Here is a 14,669-nt window from a genome sequence, read left to right as displayed (position 1 = left end):
TGGGGGAATATTTGCACTGAACAAGCTGAGAGCAGATCCCGAAAGTGTCTGGTCTAAAATTCCTTTTGTTGTCTTCAAGTGTATATATTTATAAATATTTTACACTTTTATTTCACACTGCCCTGGTTTTGCAGCAGGGGATGGTCGAAATCTGCGAAACTGCAAATATCATACAGCAGCTGTTGTGTGATCCATGACAAACTGGACAAGGCAAAAAGAAACTGTGGCTGCTTCCTGTTAACGGAAACGGGAGAACACGAGAAAAGCATGTTTAGGACGGCCAATTAGCACCTGTGTAGCTGCCAAAATATAAACATTCAAAATCAACTTTTTGTATGTATATTTCCTTTTTATCCAGCCAGGTAAGTGCCAGATATGACTGGGTTAGCTAATGATAAGATGAGTGAGCTTTAGCACTCTGGATATGCATATTCATTCTGATAAAAGCTAAAAGTGTGACCAAATATATTCAACATTTGGTTTAGGTGTGATCTCTCTCTCTCTTACTTGCTGTCTATTGACTGATCAGAGACACTGCTGAGAGTTCACTGGTTTACACAGACACAATCACAAACGCACAGGCTCTGCCCACATGTCCATTGATACCGTTCGTCTGGGATTCATTCGTGTACCCAGGATCCAGTCGTTTTGTGAGCTTTTGCCTTTTGTGGTAGTATCTGGCATCAAATGTTCTGCACTGCACCACTTGGTAGAAGAGGGTTTGAGGAGTAAGGGAAGAATAAAAAGCCTTGCATGATTCACTGTTGTTGTGCCTTCTCTTGCAGGTGTTTTGGACTGGGTTGTGTGCGTATTCAGCGTCTGAAGTTTTTCATTGCTCAAGGTCTCTGAGTTTTTTGAGGTGTTGCGGAGAAAAGGTCTGCAGAGGAAGATGAGGAAAGAAAATATAAGAATGTATGTTGGATTCGTCATTGGTTTCTCCAATGTTTTTGTGTTTTTCCTCAATATTCTAATCAAAATAAACAATCTCCAAAATGGCAATAATAATGAGTAAATGTTTACATTAAGTCTGGTCCCTGAAAATCAAACCTATAGCAGGGTCTGCCATTTTGTGTATAAAAAAATATCACACATTTTAATCACCATTTTCCTTGAGCAATGGACTGAATCCTTTCTTAAAAGCTTCACATCCTGCGCAAAAAATATCTTGCAAGTGGGTTTGTAGCCTTTCTCACACTTTTATTCTCTGAATTGAATCTGCTATCCTTGAGCTTGTGTACCATCAGTAGATACCTGAATAGCGAGGCAATCTTCCTCCCTCTGCCTCGCTCTTCTCCATTGTTGCATTGCATTCAGAGGGAGGATGAAGAGCTGGGAGGTCACAGATGGAGAGAAGTGTTATGTTTGTTCCCGTATCTGCTCTCCGAGTGAATGTCTCCACAGATGGGATTATATTGAAAGGCAAACACAAATTTGCAGAGCAATGAAAGCACTTTGGAGGCACAAGGCCACACCAGGCACATAGCTAACTGTACTTGTGAAGAGTTTTTCATCATCCATCTTGGTATCTGTATGCCAGGGTATTCTGTAGCTTTAATATGCTGCGGCAAAGATTCATGTCATACACACCACATACTGAATATGTTGTATGTATGCATTAATATAAAACAGTTTTCTTCAGCAGCCATTCTTAACTATTTTCCACACTGTTAAACGGCACGTTAACCAGAAAAATGTGTATTCACGTTCGAGCCAAGCAATGTATCTATATCGTTTTAGATTTTAGATATGATGATATAGCAAAAGTGTTGTCTTTTCCTGGTTTTAAAGGCTGCATTACAGTAATGTGATATCATTTTCTGAACTTACCTGACTGTTCTACTTGTACTAATACTTGCCTTTACCCACTTAGTCTTATATATATAAGAACTTAAACAAACTAAACAATAACAATAAACAAACTGTCTTTGTTTTCATGACTGAAAAAACTTGTAAAGTTTGTATTATTACCTCAAAATTCTGATTTTTGAATTTCTTCTCCAAAACTACATAGTGCCCCTTTAATATTTTGTGAAAGTATCAATAGTCATGAAACAATATTGTCGAGTATTTGGTAAAAAATATTGTGTACTGCAATATAGCCTAAAAATCTTGCAGTATTATTTTAATGCCTTTTTACCCAGCCCTGATCCACACAGAAAACTGTAGAAAATGTGTGTGTTCTCTCTTTCTGATGTAAAAAATACACTTAATTACATCTCTTGCATCTCAAGATTTGTACTGGCGCTGGCTCCACTCTGTTAGGTTGTTTGGATTGTGCTTTAGCCCATGGTATTTTTGGGTGACAGGATAAAATCCAGGTGAGTCATACTCATGGCACACTGACGACTCGCTCTTCCTATCCAGTTGAGTTGGTTATGTTAATTAAGGCAACATTTGGCAGTCACTGTCTCGAGAGAGCCAACCAGACTACTCTTAAACAACCAGCTGGAGATTATTACCTGAAGCCAGGAGAAAGACAGCACCGGCACGCATTCACTCATTACTGTTGCTCATGAACGTTGTACAACTGCACACTTCACACACTGCACACGCTGCCATTTGACAAATCAACAAGCATGAATATGTAAGCCGTCACATTTTATCTTCCTTGTTAAGTTTACTGGCATAAGTCCTTTCTTACTTCATGCATTGCAAGCTGTTTTCATCTCCAGATTCAGATTTTTTGGTTTAGCTAACCAGGACAGCAAATATAAGCAACGACATCAAAAAGCAGCCAGCCAGTGCTTCAAAGCTGTTGGCCTCTTTCAATCATATTTAAAAGGGAACTCCCAGCATCAGTTAGAGTAGTGTATCATCTGCACACAGAATGTGTACAGAACTAGTTCAAAGTTCAGTTCCCACAGAGTTCACAGTCCCAGAAATGAACTAGTAAATAAAGCAAACGCATCACAAAAATTATTTCAGTGAAATTATTACATTTACTTGTTATCACCTGACCTCTTTGTCGACTATGATATATATGACGTACTAAATATCTCTCGAAGGCTGCTCAAAAAGTTGGCAACTTCGATTCCATTAATATGTAAAAGACTTTTCTGTAGTGATACTAAATATCCCTTCATATACGCAGTATAATTGTGTGGTATGTGCTGGCTCTATGGACTGAGCTGGCGTCTATAGCTTTGCATTTTCTTCTCTACTTTGACATGAAGCTGCCCAATAATTCATTATTTACACATACCTGTAAATAGGGTTGGTAGAGCTTGGATTTGCCGACTCAGCGAAATAGATTTCTTCAGTCAAGGACTGCATCACCGCTATGGTGCTATTTACTTTAATCGCATGAGGTATTGAAGCCTCAGCTACCTAAGGTGTGAGACTAAAATTAGTTAACAAACCATGTTTTCTTTCTTATCTTGAAGTGCCACAGTATCAATTTAATACTCCCCGCTTCAAATGATGTTTTTATTTTTTACCCTCTGACAGCCAAAGGTTTCTTGCAGTAGCTAATTGATTACTTGCATCAAAAACAGACTTCAGAAGGCTTATTTATTATAAACCCATTTCCTTTTTTTCGACGGACTGTCCTGACTTTAATGTCTGACATCTCCTTTGATAAGTTAGACATATTTTAAGTGTGTCTTGTTGTGTTATTGATTGACAAGGAGCGGATTATTCTGTTGAAATAAAGTAAAAAACATAGTAATTTCAAAACATAAACAAAGTGCATTCAATAACCGCATTAAGAAACCTTTGGAATTGGACTAAAGCCATTTAGAGCAACAGGTGGGGTAAATATGTCACCAGTTCGACTATAGGCTGTGTTTCTAATTAAATGAAATGAGCCCATAAAAAAAAAGTAAAAATGAATGATAATCATTTTATCCACTCTGTGCTAAGAGATCCCAAACACACAGAGGTTAATCAGGTGTTAATCAGGCTAGTCATTGACTAGCTCACATTTTACAGCAAGCACTCAAGTAAGTCCTCCTTCATCAGCCTCAGTAAAAATTTGCTCCGACAAGGGTTCTGGCTCCTTCAAATTGTAAAAATCACACTGCAACATTTGCTGAGACTGTGTCAAGTTTTTCGTTCACACTGGGCTCCAGCTTTGGAGGCAGCTCAACAGTATGTGATGGATTTCAGTGTCTGGTGTGAACTGCAAAGGATTTACAAAACATTCAGCCATTTCCTGTCAGCGTTATAGCATGTAGCTTCAGGCAAACTGGACACAAACCATACTTGTAACTAAGGCATGAAACATTTTCCAAAGCTCAGTGAAGGACACAAATGCAGGAAGGAGGCACTAAAATTTAACAGTATGAAAGAATTACTATTTTAAAATGTCAAAACTGTGCAATATTTTCTCCAGTTATTCCTACTTCAACTATGAATAAGAAAATCTCAGTATTGATTAAATGATAATGACAATGACTGTGAATTTTGATGCAAACTTTTCAACACACGAGGGCCTCCAGTGTTTTAACCTTTTGCCTTATTAAAACTGGATGGTGATGAATTATTGCTTCACAGCAGATATTTTGGATGCTCATATGCGAGCCTGGGATGACACAATCAAATTGATTAACAGTTCAAGTAAGCAAGTAACTATATTTTTTGAGTTCTTCATAGATGCAATAATGCATAAACATACATGAAGACAACACAATAAAAGCAGAAAGTCAAATAGGAGAGCATTCCAGGAGCCACAACCTCAAAAGCACAGTCTTTTTTAGTTTTAAGCCTCGACTACCAGCAAACCCTGATCGGAGGACCTTGGAGACCTGTCAGTGACAACGGGCTGCAGTAGATCTGTGATGTAACCATGCATAACTCAGCAATCACAAGGACTTTAAACTGAATTTTGTATTTGATGGAGAGCTGGTGGAGAGCAACCAAAGTCGGTGTCATAATGAGACCTGTTGGAGGAACTGGTCAACAGTTTAAATGAGTTACTGTCTGTCAAATGCAGTAGACGGGAGGCATGAAGATAGCTGGATGAAGTTTATTCAGGATTAAGGTAACACAAGGAACAGGCAAACACAACAGCAGGATCACAGAAACTGGACAGATGGCTCGACGATGACTGAACAAAAGACTGGACCTTAATACAAACTAAACTAACAAGGGGATGTGATGCAGGTGGAGTGAGGCGGAGAAACACAGGTGAGGGAAATGAAAGGAAACACACTGGAGAGAGGGATGGGCTAATGAGGGAGATGCAGTGCAGGTGTGGAGGGAAAGCATCCATGGGAAGAACTCAGGTAACAGGGCGGGGCTAATCAAACATACAAGACAGGTGTGGAGGGAAAATCAGGCTGGTGAGGGGATCAAGAAAACAGGAGGGAAAATAGAACACTGGAAAAAGGGCAAAAGACACCACAAAACCCAGAAAACACATGTCCTAGGAACACACCAACACGTTGATATGAGATCTTGCCAATGGTAATTATGTGGAAATATCAGTGGGCTTCAGAATGTGATTAATATGAATAAAGCTTTCAGTAAATACAGTTGGGCTGACCAGACAGTGCTAGACAGACACTGAAGCCAAAGTCACAACAGAATGCTAAAACTAGTCTACAACCGCACGTTAAGTCATTTGTCTCAACGTTCATTTGACTTCCCTATTCACATGCCCTTTAGCTCTGGCTTGGTTCAACACCGACTAATGAGGAAAAAAATTACGTGTGTCTTTTCTCTTAAACATGTTCCTCTGACCTGCATGCCTTTGACCCTTGGGACACCTCGAGGAAATATGTGGCTCAAGCACGGGCCCACCTTGAGGTGTTGCAAACCTCTGTTGCTCTCCTGAAATGCCAAATACTATTAGTGCGTGTTATTCTGTGACAAAGCGTCATCAAGCCGCCCGCGTTAACATTCTTATGTTATTGTGTCTTGTGGATGACAGCAGCAGAAATCAATCACGTTGGCTGTCGTTAGTGGGCTTTAACGCGTTTGTAGACAGAAAAAAAATGTGGATGAGAGAGATTTCTTTCTGTTATGCTGATCTGTATTTGTCTTCCAAAAGCCCTGTTGTGGCTTGTGAGCCTGTTGCTATGACAACCACCATTTGATACCGGTGGTGTGTAGGAAGGCAGAGAGATATGGTTGAAAATTAGCAAACTGCTTTATGCATGTTTTATAATCTATTCATAATTTTCATGTATGCCCATTCGTGTCAAGGGAATAAATAAAATGAGTTTGGAAGAGCGATACACATACTCCAGAAAAAAGCATTCATTCAAGTATCCTGAGCAACACACTGGGTCATATTCCTTCCCATGATTAATTCAAGGATTATTATACTGTATATGCCTCAAAGTGAATACTGTGAGTACATTGAGTACATATTTTTCTTTCATTAACTCTCTGAATTGCATCTTTTGCTCATGGTCCTTATGGAAATCAGGTATGACCGACATCTCTCATGAGAATCAAAACCAACTCAGTCCCTGCAAGTAACATATTTCCAATTTGCTTAAAAGTTTGCCTTTATCATCAATATTTAATCTAATATATATTCGTAATGGTAGCCTATGTAAAAGGGAGCATTCAAATTTCGACTTGACACAGTAGTGGATAGATCAAAAGTTGAATGGCGGCTCAGGAGAAGGGTCATAGCTATGTCTGTATTTGTAGTTTTATCAAACAGTTATCAATAGAAAAAAATCTGCTGATAAATTATAACTAATAAACCTACACTGACTGTCATTTATATGCTAACTAAATCATCGTCTTTCAGAAAAAAAATATTACCATATTTGCATAAATACAATCTGCTAAAGCTGTTTTAAATATCTGTGTGGATATAACACACTGTATGAAGTGCAATAGTTGTGTATCAGTGGAAGCCGGCAGCAATTAGGAAAAAGATCCTCACTGTTTATGAAAGTGGTTAAGTGCCGGTGCAGACCCAAAGGCAGCCCTCATAAACTCTGAATTAGCACAAGAGAACTTGGAGATAAATTGCCTTTCCACATGAGCAGGGAGACTACAGTAATTACAAGGATATGAAACCTTTACAGGATGTTAATTTATTTGTTGTTGCTGCTTTGTCCCGAGAGCGTGAACCAATATAAAATGTACCAAACTACTAGAATCAAACATTTTTCACAGTGAAAGACTTAAAGAATTAAAAGTTGGTCACTCAGTTACATAAGCTATTTTACAGCTTTGCTCATTTCTTTTCAGTGATCTTCACTATGAAATGATTTGTTTGTTTGGACTGTTTGACAAAGAAATCGCAGATGCACCACCAGTTACGAGCTGATCACCATTATGGACATCCGGCCTTGCTGTGTTGTGGTAGCTATGGTAACCTCAAAGAGCACCAAATGTTCTACTTGAAGTGTGAGGGTATCATCTGTGTCACTGTACGGAGGCAAAAAACGGTCGAAATCAACACCAGTTCTCCAACTGTCTAGATGATTTACTCTTAAAGGGTCGATCCACCCAAGTTCCAAACAAACATATTCTTGCATTTACCCTCAGAAATATGTATATAATTTTGGTCTGATTCGCTCTCCGAGATTTCTTTTTCATTTTGACTATTTGTGTCCACATCAAGGATTTGGATTACACAGAATAACAGGGCCTATTTTTTTCTGGAAACACACTTTGCTATTGATTTTTCCCCCTAAATGTTCAGTGCTTTAAGCAGCACAAGCATTCACTTCCATCATTGTAGATAGATAAATCCTCCATGGTACTTCATAACATGAAATACAGTATGTATTTTCTTTACATCGTAAATTACAAATAAAAGTATGCATCCTGGTTGTGGGTTTGATTTGAAGTTCAGAAGAAAACTTGCAGCAAAAATCACTGACACAAATGGACTAAAATAAAACTAAAGTTGCTGGGCTTTTTTTTTCTTCTTAAAGGGTAAGTTCAACCGGAAATGAAAAAGTTTCTTAGTCCTAAAAACATTTAAGAAACTTCACAGCAGTGAAGCAGCACCAACAACTTTTTAAACATTAAAAAAATATATATATATATAACAACACACACACAAAACAAACAAACAAAAAACCCATAAAATTACACCTACAGCTCCTCTGGCATATTGCAAGTGTCTGGAAGCCCCAAGATCCCAAATTCATTTGAAAAGACGTTAATTAAATCCTTGACAGACGATCAAGCTTGTGCACCCACTTCAAATGGGGTGCGCACTAACACTTTTAGTTTAGCAGCTACAGTAAATGTTCCAGCTCAAAAAGGGTATAAATAACATCTCCTCATCAATTTGGGATGTTGGGGCTTCCGGAGACTTGGATTACGCTGGACGAGCTGTATGGAGCCAGCTCTACTTCACTTGTTTAAGGGAATGCTGCAACACTGTTTTGCTGTAATAAAGGCTGGTCTAGTCATGATTTTATTCATCAAAAAAAAAAGAAACATTCCTGAAAACTGTCTTTGACTTTATGCATTCACTTACACTTCAACGTTTGAAATTACCAACAGGGTTCTTCAAAAAAAATTCAGACTGCATGACTCCAGATCTGCTACAGATTGTCAACATGTCTCTTCTCTCAGGCGCCTTCCCCCAAGCCATGAAAACTGCAGTCATAAAACCACTCCTGAAGAAGAACAATTTAGACACATCAGTAATGAATAATTATAGGCCCATATCAAACCTCGCAATTATAAGTAAAATCATTGAAAAAGCTGTTTTTAACAGCTGAACAATTATCTAATAATAAATGGCTGTTTTGATGTCTTTCAATCAGGATTTCGATCACATTACAGCACTGAGACCGTTCTTGTCAAGGTCCTCAATGACATTCATTTAAACACAGACAGAGGCAAAATGTCAGTCTTAGTATTGCTGGATCTCAGTGCTGCGTTTGACGCAGTCAACCACCATATATTACTGGACTGACCGGAAAACTGGGTGGGACTCTCTGGTATAGCACTAAATTGGTTTAAATCCTATCTAAATGATACAGACTACTTTGTGTCTATAGGTAATTACACATATGCGCAGATGAAAATGACATGCATGGTACCCCAGGGCTCCATTCTGGGGCCTCTGCTATTCAACATTTACATGCTCCCTCTAGCTCATATAATGGGAAACAACCAAATATGTTACCATAGTTATGCAGACACACACAAATTTGCATAACCATATCACCAGGGGACTATAATCACATACAAACACTTAGTAGATGCATTGCACAAATCAGTGATTAGATGTACCAGAGTTTGCTTCAGTTAAACAAAGATAAGACTGAAATAATTGTTTTTGGAGCCAAGGAAGAACGACTAAAGTTTCTTTCCTGCGGAGGAGATTCCACTGCCGCCAAGCCCTCCACCTGCTGATGCTGTGTTGGAGAGGAAATACCCAGATTTAAGAAACATTGGTTTTCCTTCTCTGGATAACAAGGCAGACCCAAAGCATCCCAACCTGTTTCCCGAGGAGGTTCCATTGCCCCCAAGCCCTCCTGCTGCCGAGACTCTGCTACACATGGGAGATACTCATGAGAAGATATAGCTTGATTTGAAAGACATAGGGTTTCCTTCTCCAGATGAGGAAGTGGCCAATTTAATGTCCCAGCCTCTCAGCGTACTGGCTTGTGAGGTTCCACTGCCTCCAAGCCCTCCACCTGCTGATGTTGTGTTTGACATGGAGAACACTGATAAGAAGAAGTACCCAGTTTTAGCAAACATTGGGTTTCCTTCTCTGGATGACAAGACAGATCCAACGTATCCCATTCTGTTGCACCATGAAGTTCCACTGCCTCCAAGCACTCCCCCTGCTGAGGCCTGGCTTCACATGGGAGTCAACAATAAAAAGACATACATGGGTCTGTCAAACATAGGATTTCCTTCTCTGGAAGATGACACTGATCCAAAGTGTCCCATCCTGTTGCCTCTTGAGGTTCGACAGCCACCAAGCCCTCCTCCTGCTGAGGCGGTGCTGACATGGGAGAGACTGATGATAAGAAGTACCCATGCAGAATTAACAAACATTGGGTTTCCTTCTCTGGATGATGAGACAGATCCAACGTATCCCATTCTGTTACATCATGAAGTTCCAAAAGACGTACCTCGGTCTGTCAAACATAGGATTTCCTTCTCTTGCCTCCATTCGACACTGACGTTACAAGATTGCAACTCTGCTGTCTACTTTAGGGACAAACTGCTCAATGTGCAGAATTATAGGGGGCTAAAGAAAAGATCTTCAGGGCTGCAGTCTCTACACTCTTTGCAGTCTTTTTTCCAGGCGACAACCATGACTAAAATTCTCCTCTATCAAATCATATACAGATATTTGTGGTGGATTAGAAACCTGTGGATGGACAGGCAAAAATCCAATGCTTAAACTGTGAAAACCTTTTCCAGAACATGTATAGTACCAAATGCCAATTAATGGCATTTATACATAGCATCTCAGAGCAGACAGATTTTCTGAGGTGGACCCTGAAGGATACGATGGGTTATTATAAATGGGGTATTATTTTTGTAGTCGGAGGAAAATGAAAATTTCCCCTCTGAACCTACAATTTGCATCAACACTGACACCCTTTCTTTTCAGTCATAACCAGTCACGTCGAAATAAAAACAAATCCGCCACTTGGTCCTTCTAGACATTTTGGTGTCACTGTTGTCCCTCACACTAAATGTGCATAAAAACATTTAGAAATCCCTTCTTACAACTTCATCATGTTTAGATGCTTTCTTAAGAATCTAAAGCAGTATAGCGACAGTTGTCTGTACTTTTTAATGATTACAGTCAATACGGTTACACCAGCATCCATAAGCAACAAAATCAGTTTGATTGCATTGTTTTAGATTGTAATGTCCTAACTGGCCGTACGTGACACAGCACTGTGCAGCAGGACAAAGTGCGTCGTTATGAGCTACCACCATATAGTGGTCAACGCATCGTGATATTATATCGTGACTTACTCTGTCATATAATTGAAAGTGTTTTCTGAGGAAACCTTTTGAATGTCTTCAGAAACTGCTGTAATGTAGCTGTCAAGGTCTCCAGTGATGCTTGTGAGAAGCACGCCTTCAGCCCCTCAAAGGTTTCCATCACAGACCCCATGACTATTGGTTTTGGTTTCTATGACAACTAAGTTGAACTATAAGTTGACTCATCTTTTACAAGCTTGAGTACAGGATATGTGGAGAAAAAAATACTTTGGTCAGGTAATCATCAGAGCCAAGCCTGCACTGAAAATAAAGGAAAAAAAGGAAAGAAAACCTATTTTCTTAAAACAATGAAAATAATCTTCCAGTTGAATGACAATATTTGACCTATGAGATGACTTACTGATGATCAAGGATACCTTGCAGTGTGTTTTGATACACAGTCCTAATTCTGCCCTCATACTGTTGTACTACAATTTATTTTGTGTCTTTTATTATTCATCTTTAATTTCAACTACCTATCTTTTATTGTTTTCATTGTCTTTGTCTATTGTTGGCTTTTTGGTTGTTTTAGTGTGCATTTGTCCCTGAATTTACTTTTTTTAGAGGGACATTATGTAGTTTTAATATTATCAACATTAATGAGGTAAAAATACAAACTAAGATCTTTTTATTCCATAACTGAATAAAGAAGCTATTTTCAGAAGAAATGAACACTGTTTGAAGCTAGAAAAATGGTAGGGTCTGGCAAATATAAAGTGTAAAGTAAAGTAAAATATACAGTAAAACAGTATGATATTGTGTTGTCCTTTAAGGTCAGTTTGTGTATTCAGTAATGAAAACCAACAGAGTCTGTTTATTTAGCTTGTTTAGACATAAACACTACCCAGACCTACATAATGTACCTTTAACATCCTCAATTTTGTCAGTCACTTGAAAGCACTTTTGCTTTCTTTGAAAGGTGAAATATAAATAAAGTTTGATTGATTGATAATTTCCTGTATGCCTCATCCTTTGTTGCTCAATTTGGGCAGTTTTACCATTTGTGTTTTTAAGTACACTAGCGGTGCCCTTTCCAAACCCAGGGTTGGGAGGGTTACCTGGAAAATGTATGTCAAGTACAGTAGAAAATGCAGTCAGTCACGTAATCTGAGTATCACAATATTAAAGCAATGTAACTTTATTACTTTTCATTACCTCTGGATATATGCAAATAAAGACTAGAGAAAAGAAATATCAATAAGATGACTTTTATTGAATCTCAGTGACGAGAGAATATTCTGTAAGAAAACACTCAAGACCAGAGTGATGTTGTGCGAGACTCATGAAGTGTTGTCACGTGTGTGCGTGTGCATAGCTACACACAAGTATATCATTCTTTATCTAAAGATTGTAATCCTGTTAGTAATCCCCTTTTTTACTGAATGTGACTGTAATCTAATTATATCTTTTTTCTGTAACTTTACTGAACTACAGTGAACTTTTTTTGTATCCTAATTACATGTAATCCATTACTCCCCAAGTCTGTTTATGCTTTTGTAGTATCTGCATGCTGACAAAAAGAAAAGATTACACCTAGAAATAGAGCTTGTAAGGTAATACAGGAGTGTTGTTTCTCACTTCATCATCTCCTCACAATATAATTCACAGTAAAACAGCAAAGACAATCTGATCTGTTTAAACATAGCCCACATTCTCTATTTTAAAACTCCGACCATGAAGAGACTGCGAGGGATTTCAGATACAGGCGAGAAGACAGACATGTTGAAACAGTGAAGCAGGGGAGTCACTCGAGTCCATTCATAGACTTACAAATGTTGGATTAACCAGATGCAGCCATGGTAACATGAGGATGAGCAGAGCACTGAGTAGTTTCAGAGAAGCACGGTGAGGTACTGCCTGCGAGCTTGTGACGCAGATTCCACTTTTGCGTATGCTTGTACTGTATGACAGACAAAAAAAGCTTTCTTGTGAATAATTACAACTGATACAAATCACATTAGAGGAATATACTGAGGCAGTGAGGAAGAGTCTTCATTTTTAGGAGATCTTTTAACCACAATTATAATACAAAAGGCAAGAAAATAATAGCGATGGCTAATAACTAATGATGAATAGGGATCTGGCATACTCGTCACCTGAACAGCTGTGTTTGCTGCAACAAGTTTCTCATTTATCAGACAGCTACAGAGACTTTTGAAGGTCATATTCCACATGAGTTCAATGCACTTTCAAATGACTGGGACAATTTAAACTGAGTTCTTGGCACAGTCGCAAATATTGAGATAAACAGATTAACTGAATTAGAAGAGTTTTAATAAATGGCAACAGACAACCCCCTGAAGTTGAAATAAGGCAGCGAGTACTCTGAGCTAAAGGTCAGAGAAAGACCTAGGGATATGTAGTTAGTCCACGAGGCAACAAGATTCAATAAATCCCAAACTTTTACAATTTGAAGTACCCCTGGAGTCTCAGAGATTTGAAAATGATCCTCCAGGTTGCTTTAAGGATCTTCGGTCTGAGATTCGTTAGTGCAAAACGACTTTAATTCGTCTTTCAAATTGCACCAAACGCAGCAATACCCGTGTCCCTTAAGAGGCTGTTACTATGGTGAAAGTGCACCAAAATCCTGGATGTCAATGCTAATTTAGCCGTTGTAACAAACACAAAGACATAAGATTATTTAAACATAAAGATGTGGCGTTAACAATGAGGTGGTCTGCTGTCCTTTAAGACAATGGAAAGTGCAGTCAAGTCTTAATGCTGTCATTTATGACTTCTCCTAGACATATTTGTGTCTCAGGCACTCCAGGCTGTCTCCTAAACCTTTTATCTAAAAAAATACCCAAATCTAGGGTGTACCTGAGCTCTATTTTTGACACAAACTCCCCACTTCCTCACTGCTTTTGGTGAATCAAATCTTTTGTTGTTTGCCACTGTGACAACGGGGTTATACTTATATTAACAAGTGTACTTTTTAAACCATTTTAAATTTCTCTTTCCCCCATTAAAATTCAGGTTTTTGTATCTTGGGTTGATGTCTTAAAGGCGCTTTGAGACTTTTAGACAGCTGACATAGTGATTGACTCCCTCCTACAGGGGCGGATTGGAGGAGGATTATAAACCTCGCGCTCTAAAATAATGACAGCGATATAAGGGATTCCAGGACTCCGATTTGTGATACAGCACAACTTGTATTGCTAAGACAACCAGAGTTTTGGAGAGCCATGTGATACCGGGAGTCGGAAAAGAGAGAGAGTAGGTGGTTTTGTGGGTAGGTGGGGAGCAGGTTAAAGATGCTCCACCACTCTCTTTCCTGCTATCCCAATGGCCTTTTAGCGGCATTACTCATTTTAGGAAAGAGACACTCCTGTTACATAAGCCTACAGAGCCTGCCTACTTGCTAAAATCCCTGCAGATCCTCTGTATACCTGTACATAATTGCAACGTGCTACCAACGGTCGGATCAGTTTTCAATTTAAACTGCTCAGCTGCTGCATACACACAGAGGTCTCTGTAGAGATGAGAGATTTCTGTGATAGCGTGTTTCCTACTTCCAAAAATGTACATTTTCACACAGAAATGGCTTATAAATGACAAAAAGAGGAAATATTCTTATTTAACCCCAGTCTTAACTAGCAGCATGTCCCATAAAACATGACACATGGATATTGAGTTCTCATCCATGGCCCTCAGTGTATGACTAAAACACATTCACACACACCTGATCAGTGAAGAGTTGTGGTTGATGCCTGCTCCAGGAGTGTGTTGACAGTTGTTTCTAATTGACTTCATCACCTCTCCAGGGGCTATAACGATATCAC

This window comes from Pagrus major, chromosome 6 (genome assembly GCF_040436345.1).
Source record: "Pagrus major chromosome 6, Pma_NU_1.0".
NCBI classification, from domain to species: Eukaryota; Metazoa; Chordata; class Actinopteri; order Spariformes; family Sparidae; genus Pagrus; species Pagrus major.
This window is presented reverse-complemented; position numbering follows the sequence as displayed.